Source organism: Macrosteles quadrilineatus, unplaced genomic scaffold, assembly GCF_028750875.1.
Source record: "Macrosteles quadrilineatus isolate MER2022 unplaced genomic scaffold, UCM_ALF_1.0 Scaffold_1__1_contigs__length_201487025, whole genome shotgun sequence".
NCBI classification, from domain to species: Eukaryota; Metazoa; Arthropoda; class Insecta; order Hemiptera; family Cicadellidae; genus Macrosteles; species Macrosteles quadrilineatus.
In genome coordinates, this window is record NW_026542594.1 from 103,364,845 (window position 1) to 103,378,581 (window position 13,737).

Genomic DNA, 13,737 nt, shown 5'->3' on the forward strand with positions numbered 1-13,737 from the left:
ACAGCTGAGGTATTGTTAACATTAAGTATATGGAACGTTCTCTTTTTAAAGCAATTATGAGCTTAAAGGGCAATTCGTAAAAAAATGGTTGGTTTTGAGCAAGGTTTCTCGTCATGACGAACATTTTAAGTATACAGTATGGTTTATGGGGGTGTGACTTGTGGTTTTCTCAAAAGTTCATGGGTACTTTATAGAATATACCATTCTAATTTTAATTTTAATTATTAAGAATTGTAATGAAATAGAATGTTATATTTGCACAATATTTGAAGAAAACAATTAAAATTCGGTCAGAATCCACGACAAAACTTTCTCTCAATGTTATTCCATAAAACATAAGTTACGTAAAAACAGGATTCTATTTCTACAGGAGGTTACTTGCAGTAGCAAAGTATCAGTACCCAAATTCAATGATGATACTATACCAGCTGATGGCTACCACTGGCGCCACTCTCCATCACTACGCGGGATATGTCAGCTGATAGTATCTGTGTCGGTCACTGTTGGCGGGAACGATCAGCATTTCGTATTGGGGTCAATGCATTGCCTCCTAAAGCTTTCAAATACGGTAATGCTAGTTGTGGTAGTTCTCAGGCATTGAGTCAAGTACATCTCCAATTCTTTGAAAAAGTTATATTTTTGGCCCTTAATAGAATTGCTAGCCTCAGTTTAGATAACTAAACAAACTTCAGTATTCTATCTATATGCAAATTTCTTACCTCTAGGAGCACTAGGAGAATTATGATCAGGCAATTCAAGAATATATTTCTTCGGCACACTTTCAACATTCTTGTTTCTTTTTTCCTTTGTGTAAAGGAGACAAAAGGCATTCAAAAGCTAAACGTTACACATTACCAACGTTTTCTAAGCAATTTGATGTTCCAGGAATCTACGCTAGTAGAACTGGTCAGTATGTAACTAAATGTATAGTATATTATAAGTAGACATCCATGCCTATAACAGACGTCAATGGAACCAGGGTGGCTAGTGATCACTAAACAAACAAATATTTCAATAAACAAACGAACAAACTTAACCTATAACATGTACATATAGCCGTACCTATTTCTATTAAAGGAATTGGTTCAGTAACAAAAAATAAAATAGCTAAACAATTAAACGAATACAACTGTATTGTTGTTACTGGCATGTTATTTCATAGCCCACGTATAGAAAATTATCAAAAAACTATATTAATACTTGTAGGACTATCCTAGAAATACTTACATTCATTTCAAAACAAGGCAGATTTGAGACTATGTGGGTATTTTTGGTTGACACCTCTAGATACAAAGTCAATTATGTAGCACGTGTCTCCCCCTGTTGCTGCAGGATGCTGATGCACTCGTCAGCGGTGGGGGAGTGTCGCGCTGCACGCTGCTCGCTCTAACATTCACTGTCCGTACCGCGTACCGTGTGTGTCTAAGTCACTCTCTCCACTGGTAAGTCTTATCACCTTTCTGTGCTTCGAGCAACTTCAATATTATTAAGTGTAACCATTTGTGCGTTTTTGCGGAAGGTTGTGATTTTAAATTGTTTAAGGTTTGCGTTTGCCTTGATAATTATACAATAACTAAAATGTCTGCGATTCAAATCAATATTCGTATTAGTTTCATTATTGAATTGGAAAATTATTTGTTCAATATTTGTCTACACAATTTAATCTGTGGTTTATTTCAATATTGTATCTCTTATTATTAGGTTTATTGATATTGTAGTATCGTGTGTTTTCAACCATTTCGCAAAAGCAAGTCTCAGGTTCATTCATTAAACAACAAACTAGTGGACATGTGTTAGTTAATAACCTCTAAAATGGCCTGCCTATGTTAACTTAAAACTATACGTAGCAGTACCGCGACCCCCAAACATATACGTGCTACCCCTCTTATCAAACTGCAGTAAACAGTACTGCATATGAGGGACGTACTCGCTGAAACGCTTTGGGTATGGCAGCGCACTACAATGCCATACCTTCCCTTGAGTAGATGAACGATGAATGAAAGTAATTTCCATACTTGCATGCTTGCAAATGTTGACACAGTAACCGAAAGTAAAATGAGCTGATTAATGTATATTACTTCCAATTATAGACAATTCTACTTTTACGGTTACGTTTTGCAGCTAATACTGACTTAGATCATACAGTCATTACGTTTTATATGAAATCACTGACTATAGAGTATTTACTATAGTAGAGCATATAAATAATGATGAAATACTTCACAGATATGTAAGTCAATTTTCTTTAATGACATTCTAAAATGTTTACAAACAATAAATTAGTGAACTCCAGCATTGTCTAAACGTGTATCTTTGTCTAACTGATGTTAAATAACATCAGTAAATACTATCTTCCGATCAAAACGATTTGCATATTATAATCTCAGAACATATTTAGGAATCATTTATAGTTGATTTTACAAATTGACACATCACCCTCTAAGGTAACAGTAGTTAATTGGTAGAAGTGAAAAGACAAAGTAATTATTTACATTATTTAGAATTTATTGCACACATTCAGAATGAAAACTCACTCATTTAAAGGTTTAAGTTGGAAGGACATTATCTTCAGTATAAAATAGTTTTAAAATGGCAAAGAGAAGTTATAGAACCCATGGTCACAAACTTTAAGATATAATGGCTATTACATTTAATAACTTTGAAACGCTAAGTAGTATGATAACCAGTAAACCTTAAAGAGAGATTCCCTAGCTTGAAATATTTCAATTGGCGAAATTTTATAAACTACTGTAAGTCGATATTAAATCCAATAACTAATAATGAATTGGATTTAATATCGACTTACAGTAGTTTATAAAATTTCGCCAATTGAAATATTTCAAGCTAGGGAATCTCTCTTTAAGGTTTACTGGTTATCATACTACTTAGCGTTTCAAAGTCATTTTTACTCAGATTTAGGCTTACTTATCACTTCTGAAAGTGTTTCGTCAATAACATACAGTCTGAGTCTACGTTTTTATTTTATGTTATGGAAGTTTAAAACACCCCATTTTGCAGTAGGCTTTCATCAAATTGCAATTGTTTACATCAAAACACAAGGATTTTACAGTGTAACTAATTAGTTTTAAGGCAATCGAATTTTAACATATAAATTTACACAAATTTGCAGCCCTGACTACTTATGCAAATTAATCGAATGTTTAAATCTTGTCCAAGTTGTCAGTCATATGTTGACGCCTCCACACGACTCCCGCCCTAGCAGACGACAGACGACGACAGTAGGCAGACAACCACACTCTCACTACTTGTTATAATCACATGTTATTGTTCAACCTCTTCTCGTATTGTCTGTATGAATCCGACCTCTACAATCCAGTGGTCCATGGTCCTTGCAACTCATCCCAACAGTTTCACTTTGTTGGTCCGATTGGCTGATCAGTTATAACACAATGTGCAATATCTGTTACATTTAGTTCTGTTCATGAAACTGTTACTCGTCCACTCAGGTAATTTGTCTTGAATGTTATAGAATGATTCCAATCCTGTACTTTTATATCAGTAAGTCTCCGTTCTACTAGGCACCAACTCGTGCATTTCTAGAACATTGGAAATGTTGCACATCTTAATATTCTTTAGATGTTCGATACATGAACAGCAGAGTTTCTATCCATCAACATTCTTAGTCTAGACCTTTTTTATTATCCTCACTCTTTTATCTGCAATGCAACTCTCCGTGATATCAATATAATTTGTATAGAATGGTTAATGATCAATGATAAATTCCTCTGTCTTTAATCAGCCACCACAGTCTTTAAATGTGAAGTTGCTTGATGCAAAATTAACTTTATTATAAAATTATACTTTAACAAAAAAATAACTTTATTATTAACTATATTAGTTAATTAACTTTATGTTTTGGAAAAACAGAACAAGTGGTTTGCATTTTGCAATGAGTTTTTATTATTGCTATTATGCTTCAATGTGTGGAATAGTTATTTTCAGTTTTGAAAAGTTGCTGAAGGCGTTTAAAAGAGTCACAAAAATTACAAAGTGTGGGTTTTAAAAGTATGTTTATGGTTTTATTTTGTTGTTATCTGCGCAATAAGTCCAATAAACTTTTCAGCAAAATATTCTGTTAGCATGTTTCTATTATTTATATCTTGTAATAGGTTTTTGATTTCAGACTGATTCCAGGCCCAGTAAATTCTTACACACTTGTAGCCTAACTGTAGCATGAGTTAGGGGTTTACAACCAAATTATGTTGAACGTGTAAATTTAAATCGCCAGCCTGCACTAGCGTTTATAGTTGAACTTAAATCATAATCCTGGTTGAGTTTAGTTAGGGGGATATGACCTGACACTTTAGGTCCCGCAAGGACAGAATATTATTAGCATACTCATAAAAATATATCCAAATACGGCAACTAGCCGATCTCGATGGTGACTCACTTTCTAACGAGTGCGCGCGCGTGTGTCTGTTGCTTACAGTATTCTGTAGTTGTGGTGTACCTGACAACAATGCACTATTGACCTCTCTATAATGCAATAGCAGTTTGTTGCTAATACCAGTTCATGCACTACAGTGTTCAACTCAAACAATATTGTAGGCTCGCTAGTCTACATCATTATAAGCCTGGGTAGGAAATATAATTACAATTTGTACTGGCAATGTCAAACGTAGAGTTAGACTTTTATCCATGAAACAAACCGGTCTTTGGAATATGTATCCCAAACCATTGTGTATATAGGCGATCGTCTGCCAGAGTGTATGCAAAAACCCTGGAAAAACTTTGTTAATTTGTTCCTTGGGTTGAAACAATAAAACATCATAACCATGGGTCTAAAATGGCTGTATGTATGTGATTTTCAAAATGTGGTCTATCCATAGCATTTGGGCCTCTTAAACGATTGAATTCAAATTTAGTACAGGAGTGGTGACTGATATCATAAATATCTTCACAAAGTATCAGATATATAATTTTTAATTCACTTTGAAGATGTTCAAAATTTATGGATATATTGTTAAAATCGCATACTTACAAACTGAAAACTAGGCATTTTAGACCCATATTTATATTATTTTTTTATTGTTTGGAGCCAAGGAACAAAATGTAATATGTGAAATCTTTCCAGGGAGTTTTTTTACACCATGTATATAGGATTACAATTGTTGGTATACAGAAATACAAAATATACAATTTATGCAAAAATCTTTTATAAAAATCTATATTTACTTTTTCACCTCGGAACTTTGACAGCCCGCGGGCAGAGTCGTAGCACAGAAAACGTACTACTAGTAGTACGTTTTCTGTGGTCATAGGTTAATATCGAAGCGGGAATATGTATCCTCGGAGCTGTAGCTTTATTTTTGTCCAATTTGTGCCCAGTTGGTTCAGTAGTTTTTGATTTTCTCTCATACAAACACACACACAGACAGACAGACACAATCTATTCTTTATAATAGTATTGATAGATGACACCAGTTTGATTCTTATCTCTTTTCCAGGTTAGCTTCAATTTGCACAACTGGATTGCTGACCGACGTAAGTACAATTCATTTTTAGCAAATAACATAGAATAAAGTAGTTAGTTACTGCCGCAGTCTTTGGTTAACAAACGGCCGAGGACATTCCAATTTTACAAATTAAAACAATAAGGGAATTTAATCCCTATTGATTCTAACTTTAAAAGACATTTTATTAAAATGATACTTTAGTGCATTATTATTCCAATTCTGATGATCACCGAGATATTCATAGCACCAAACACTGCACATTCACCGCAACAGAAACATGCCATTGACTATATATACTCCGTATACTCAATGAACACACGCATGCAAGTATTAATCCATTGCGCCGGTTGTAGTTTGTATTAGACATGAGCCTAAGTGTAAATTTAATTTTGTTACGAACCTGTTTCGATGAAAACTTGATTAAGAAACCGTAAATCAGCTTTAAGCTTAGGTTTGCTGGTACACAGGTAGTTTTTACTTTATCCATTTCAAGCTGTCATTGGACATCAAATGAAGTAAGTAGTATGCCTATATCCCTCAAGAATTATTTTCTTGCACGTTTTTTGACACTAATTTCTTAAGTAAACTTGGATAAATTTTGCATTAGCTTACTGCAAAAATCTAGATCTACACGATTTTAAACCAAAATTGAACCGTTGCAGGAATTTTAAATGAAATTTCAGAACTATAACCTCAATTTTACTTATTACGGAAGTAATACAACTCGTAGTTAATCTTAATATCAATTTACGTGATAGTTTTCAGAAGCAAGGTCTTGTAAGCATGTAGATACAATAGAGAAGCACTTGTGGAATGCAGATTGCAGACACCTTGACCTTGGAAGAACGTTGACTCGATAACACCGTCAGCTGACCGGTCACATAACAGCTGATAGAAAGCATGCTGAACCGAGTGCGTAGAGTATAGACCACAGATCGGGTGGGGGTGGAACTATATGAGATTCGATAGCCTCTTCCAAAAGTGTACATAGGCCTATTATGGTACTTGTATTTTTGACACGTAACTCATAAATATTAAAAGCTACATTGTTTCAGGAGCAAATCACATATATATGTGAATCATTTCTATGACTTATTTTCTTCTCGTGAATTTCCTGACTGCCTTAGAAAGCCGCAGTAATATATCAATTAAAATAATATAAAACAAATCAAATCATATAAAATTTAGTCAGAATAATTAACAAAACAAGTTTCATTAGCTATCTTGTATGTCATATCGCAGGTTATTATGAAATAAAAAGACAGGTCTTTGCGATTTCTCGTAGCCACACGTGTTGCCTAAATAACCGACAATTTTTTACTTTCCTCAACCTACAAATCTACTAAAACCCACAACTATCTTAGTAATCAACTGTCTTACGCATGCAGTGTGGAATTCTCATTCAATTAACTAATAACTTTCAATATATATAATTTCCACCTAAATAAAAATGATTACTGCCTAACTACCTTCTTAATTATCTAGGAATCGATGTGATCGATGTCATATTTACATTGCCCAATCATTGACTATTGTATTCTGAAGTAGACATACCATCTATAATGGGAATTATAAGTCTCCCGTTTCTCCCCGTCTAACTTAAAGGAATCCGCTGTGGCAGTGTCAGTGTTTCTACCCCACTCGAAAACACCATTTTAACCTTCTTCAAGAAGAACTGGTAATATTGGAATTAATATTAATTTGAAATAACAACTTCACCAATATTTCTGAATTTTTAATTATTATGAGGCCTTTCGCTAGCCTATTTTTAAATAATTGTATTTAAAAAATACAATTATTTATGTTTAAACATAAACATAACCTTCAGTTTTGTGATGTGTCTGATGATGCCAGCATAGCTGGCGAAAGGCCTCATAAAAATTAAAAATTCAGAAATATTGTTGAAGTTGTTATTTCAAATTAATACCCTTAACCCTTCATAATTGCTGTGGCGATTTCGGTATGGATTATGTTCATAAAACGATTTCATGTGTTCACGCGCGGTCCCCTTATTAAAGTAGCCAACATAAATTACATTGTGTGTGGACAGGTTTTAAGTTATTATTGTTTAATCTATATTATGATGTTATAAACGTTCCTATGACGTAAACAAAGACGCGTATGTCCAGTAGCTGAGTGTGTAGGCCTACGTGTGAAGTGACATTGTCGCGTCATTTCACAGTTTATCGTCCTGATTACCGTCAGAACAAGTCCTGTATTAGGACAGAAAGTGTCCTGATCAGTCAAGGATTACTGGATCCACAATCAGCTGTTTTGAGTGCAAACCACGTAAAAGCCGATCACTATTGTGCAATCTCAATGCGCATTGCTCGCCGCTCGATACTGCAGTCCTAATATGAACATGATCCTGTAATAAACCTGCCTTAGGGTTTGTATCGCTTGTATGCACAGCAGACGGGGGCTTCTTAGTCAATATTATTCTGACAAAGATATATTTGTTAAAACGTCTGCTTAACATTTTAACCATACTACCTATCTCCAACTAAAAAAAATAATGAAATACCCCCGCCGCAGCAAACCTGCAAACTAAGCGAATTTCCATTTGTCTGATTTGATTTTCAATTAAATCCACTTTAATAACAGTAGGTTTAACGAGTACCTGGGTTTGCAGCTACAGGGAGGGTAATAAGTGTTTTTTAGTAAGATAATTATAGCTTAGTATAAAATAAATAAATTTGTCAAGTTTGATCTAAATATATCCAACAAGCAAGCTGCAACAGTTTACTTAATAGAAAATCAATGTTAATTGATTTGACCAATGTTACATTGATCAATGTTAATTGAGAGAAAATCAGATGTTAACTATAACTCCATAAGAATAGCATGGGAATTTTTTATTTTTTTATTTCTGGAAATTTCTCCATATCCAATAACTGACAAAAAAAAAACATCAAGATATTAAATTATTTGTCACCTTATTTTCTGTCCCCATACAGTCCTCCACCATCCTACACTGAGGTGCCACTAGGGCAGGGACCGCGTCTCGTTGTCCCTCCGTCTCGTTGTCCCTCCGTCTACTTGTACCTCGAGGCCTAGAGACAACTAGTCGTAGGTACAACTAGACGTAGGTACAAGTAGACGGTGGCTCACCCGACTAGTTGTACCTGCAGATTTTTAGGAGGTACAACTAGACGTAGGTACAAGTAGACGTAGGTACAACTAGACGTGTATCCCACCGACAAGTAGTATCACCTAGCTTGTACGGATGCGACCAGTTGTCCCTACGACTAGTGGTCCCTACGACTAGTAGTCTCTACGACTAGTGGTCCCTCCGTCTAGTAGTCCCTACGTCTAGTTGTACCTACGCGTATTTTGCGTCCTTATAGTCTAGTTGTATCTATCCTTCAATTCGTTACCCTGTTTAATTGATTACTGCACGAGTACTTTTTAATAATACCCTTAATTAAATCAGGAACTGCAGTGTTCCGAGTCGATTGAGTATGATTGGCAAATATTTTTCACCGCAATACGATGTTTTAGTAGTTTTACAGACGTTAATTGGAGGCTGAAAGCTACGCATTGCTGTCCAGGGTCGAAATGGCAGCTATAGTTGTGATTAAAATTTTCCAGCCCTAGTACCGAAAATCGCTTATTTAATTAAAACATTTATATATATCATTAAATATACAAGCAGTATATCCCTAATGCATTGCAATAGACCGCTGCCCAGCAATTATGTATTACTATTTTTGCTGATTCCTTTAAATATTTTTTCACATAACCTTAAAGTATTTGCATTGATTAGTGTGCATATCCTATAGTTTACAATGGATTTCCCAGTGATCAATGAACAATGAAGTGTACAATGAAGTTGAGGTCCAGCGGTTGAAAACTCGACAAAAACTATGCAATGTACTACACATACTTCTCCATTTAACATACACTGTAAATAATAAATGTGATTGGAATATGTTCCATTTGTTTTGATTTTATTTTCATAATTAGTTGTTATTTCGTCACCAGCATAGCAACCCGTTAAACCCATGTTAGTTTTAAACATTTGTAATTCTTTTTTTATGTCTTTTTAGCCTATTTTAATTTATAAAGGCATTCTATAGATCGACAGGAAAATACATTTCCACCGATATGCGGATATTTTCTCTGTGATGTTCACGAGCTGATAAAAAGGTTGTAAAGAAACATGCTTGCCTACATTATTGATATATTTTCTCAGTTTTGTATAGTTTGGTGAAAAACAGCAATCGTACCACGGACCGATTTCATCTTCGTCTCGAACTTAAAAATGATCCCGAGCTGAAAAAAAGTCATTTTCTGAACTAGGTACGAAATATACTCTTACTAAACTCTATCTTGGAATTGCATACACTCGCTTCTATCTTTAAGTTTACGTTGTTGCCATACAATAAATGTATAAATAAACACAAAAATTCACAAGTTTTGTTGTAAGTACCTATATCATGTATAAATAAAAACATACAATAGCATCATGTGTAAGTGTATTCTGTAAAACTTTAAACAAATATTAGTAAAATAGTTTTCAGGTAAACTATTGTTGAATGAATTAGTTTTAAGTTGTTAAATTAACCTCGACCCGTGCTATATGTTTAATGGAGTTTGTCCGGAAAAATACCATAGTAAAATTAAATCAAATAAATAAAATCAAAAGCAATTCATAACAAAAGAATAATAGAGACAGAATGAACGTAATTTCTGAAAATCGACAGGGCCCACATATGCGAAGCCTGTGCGTGGGGACCAAGTTGACTCAATAATTGGCAATTTGTCATAGTCTTGTAACATAATTAACTAACACTACTATAATTATCATTACATTTTTAAAGGAGAAACAAACGTCCGATTATTTCTAGGCAGCTACAACAGATAACTTTAGAAAACTACGTTATAAGAATTAGAACAACTCAAAAATTAAATTGTTAACATGATTTGTTTAGCCTAACGAAGAAAATCATGAAAACCAAATTTAACTCCCATAAGAAAAACATGGGGAGCAATTTCGTTTACGTATAAGCCGAGTGAGATAATAGAAAAATATACGCCGATGCTTGATGGCAAATCTGTGCGTGCATACCTTTAATTTGAGACCTCAATAATAAAAATGGTCGGGTAGCAGAGCCAAACGAATAACCCATTTTCTTAAATTTATAAGATTATTTAATTATTTATTTATTTTAATTATTTATTTATTTTACTTGACTGTTAATACCAAAGCAAAAGCTTCAACTTCGTATGCGTCCGGATTACGAATAAACCTAAAACAATCTTACACCAATTTACCAATAAGTTTAATAAACCAAAATTGCACATACTCCGGACAGATTTCTTATAAAGAGATGCTATGACAATATGATCAAATCTCTATTTAATATCGTTTAGGTTGTGTATTGATTAGTCAGGACATTGATTGAATAAATAAATATTTAAACAGTATATATATATACTAAAACATAAATACAGCACAAAACAAACATATAAAACATAAATGTACAGTACATAAATAGCCTAATTGTTACAATAAATTAACAATGATCATTTGTTAAATTAATCAGTTCAATGTTATTTATATAATACGACCATAAAGATAGGCGAATGTCAATCGTGTTTATTAGGACAATAACACAATATACCTTATTGTTGATTCAGGAACACGCCATGAACAGCTATTTCTGAGAAAGGTGAACGAAATACCTGTTGTAAAATGCAGCTAAAGACATCTGCTACAACGTGTTTGACTTATTGTTTAATATAAGCAAAACCATTTAGATTCAGTACTTGGAAAGGCAAAGGAAATATTTTGTAAACAGCGTACAGAATGTCCCGTTAATCCCCACACGTTACTCCGAATGGACTTCATTTGCAAATTCTTAGAGTTTCCTTTCACAACAATCCATTCCAGTTATTGGGGTGTTGGGTCAGCCCTCTATCGCGTAGTTGCGAGAAAGTGATTGACCTCCAATCAACCTAAATATTGTTTTGATTTTACGTAGTACTGTGGTAGTTGCTAAAAAAAAAACTCTTTCACTCACAGTATTAAACATTTTCAAAAAAATGTTGATTATATCAAACTGTTATGAACAGTGTGATTTTTTATTAAAAACATAAGCTTTTGGTTGAGTATTTTAAACTCCTTGAATGACAAAAGTTTTAATGTAAAACAGATCTATAATCTGATGTACGCTGCCCAACAAAGACGTTATTTATTTATTAGTTTTGAAATAATTCCTGGTAATACACATAGCTTAAAAATTAGTCGATTTCGAGAAACAGGTACACTACATTATAGTGCAAACAAAACGTAAATAACACTTAGATTTTCAATCCATTACTGATTTTATACTGATTTTAAGTCTAAATCTACACAGGCAACGTAACTTATGAAATACTCTTAGTTTATGAAGGCTTGGTATAAAAAGTCTTGTAAAGTGCCATTCTTGTGTGTTCTCTGGTTAGGAAACTAGCCTTAATATTTAGTTGTTTATGATATAAGCGGTCTGATTCATACCTACAGTGTATTCAGGTTTTGGACTGGCTAGGCCTATATACAAATATGCATGAGTGTTCGATGTCATCATGAGCGTTGGAATGTTTACCTAAAAAAAATGTCGTAGTAGAGGGTGATAGTGTAAATCATAGCTGTTCCCTGGTCCATCGGCCGGTGCCTCGAGGGATAATGACCGACGGACTAGGGATAGAGCTGATGACTCATCCGGTCATGTGAACATCGATATATTAACTAATACTATTTAATAGTAACTAGGTGAAACCCGTCGAAATCGACGGTTACTTTCAAGGATTACGTTAATTCACCTAACTGCGATAAATTGGATGAAATATAGGCTACATATTTTGAGCATTTAGCATTGTTTAAAGAATAATAAGTGTAAAAACAATATTGATATTAATTGCGTTAGTCGCCAAATTCGGTTGATCATTCAATGAATAAAATATTACCCTTACCGTACGTCATCGGAGTTATTATTAGTATGTTATCTGGTATCTCTTCCTTTGGAAGAACCTTTAAATAGTATTAAAATCGTATTGGTGGATCTTTTGTAGTTAAACACTTCCGTGATTTCATCAGTGTAATTTGTGTTGTAATTTTATACTGAGCTAGGTATGTGTACACTGGCTATGTAGTCTGCAACTAAACCAAGATTAGTTTTACTAAGAACTAATAAGCGCGCGCAAAAATAGTCATATCTGGGTTATTTTTTTAAATGGTATTTCAATACTGAGCTTTAATTACGTTTGCGTAGAAGGTAATTAAGATGTTTTTTTGAGAAAAGTTAGTAGTTAAGTGTGAAATAAACTAATTCGTCAAAGTATATGCATCAACTACCATACTACGCCAGTTTACGTAATATCCATAAGAATAACATATACATTTTTAATTTGAACTTGTTGTAATATTCTCCTTTACTAATACCGTACAAAAACACTTTATTATACTCAATTACTTGTTTTTGTAAACTCTGAATTTATTTATTTAAGATAATTGTTTAAAGTTGTTGTTTAAGCAAGTTAATGTTAGTTTTCTATAGAAAGGTAGAGTTTAAGTGGAAAAAAACAATGATAGCAGATCTTGACAAGAAATAAGGAAAACCAAAGTGTAATATGGATAAGGACTGACCAAGGGACACAAGTACGTTGTTGTCAAGAACAGGGGTTTCTCAATGAGCTGCAGACAAGCCAAATTTTCCTGGCTTTTGTAGCAAGTTGTTTATAATAAATTGTTGTAAGATTGTATGATTTTTAAAGAAATAAAATAAATCTCTTAAACCGGTGACAAGTTGAAGGGGAGATACAACTACAGCCGCAGGTACAACTAGACGTAGGTACAAGTAGGCGTAGGTACAAGTAGTCGTAGGTACAAGTAGTCGTAGGTACAAGTAGTCGTAGGTACAAGTAGTCGTAGGTACAAGTAGTCATAGGTACAAGTAGACGCAGACGTATGAGGTACAAGAAGACGGTGATGTTCCCGACTAGTTGTACCTGTAGATTTGTAAGAGGTACAACTAGACGTAGAGACAACTAGACGTAGAGACAACTAGACGTCCGCACCATCGTCAAGTTGTCTCTACAGCTTTGGACGGGGTACAACTAGACGCCTGTCACCAAAATGCAGCAGGTACAACTAGACGCCGGTACAAGTAGACATCGCCCCCTAGGGCAGGCAAGTGGTGACTGCAGTGGAAGTGATACATTGCGGGATGCTCGTCAATCTGCTTAGTGAGCATGTGCTGAAAAACTCCCTTGGGCT

The 13,737-nt window shown here is 34.2% G+C and overlaps 1 protein-coding gene across 7 annotated transcripts in view; it reads left to right on the forward strand.

Moving 5' to 3' along the window:
- The first annotated feature begins 1,396 nt into the window (after window positions 1-1,396).
- The window catches only part of LOC129002135 (serine/arginine repetitive matrix protein 2-like), a 193,744-nt gene continuing 181,403 nt past the window's right edge, over window positions 1,397-13,737 (forward strand). For 5 of the 7 annotated variants that reach the window (XR_008491578.1, XR_008491580.1, XR_008491581.1 and 2 more), the window contains exon 1: window positions 5,469-5,505. The gene's annotated coding sequence lies outside the window, so the exon portion shown is untranslated. Of the gene's footprint in view, window positions 1,443-5,468; window positions 5,506-13,737 lie in introns of those variants that run through there. The other 2 variants (XM_054429770.1, XM_054429929.1) reach the window with 2 other exon arrangements.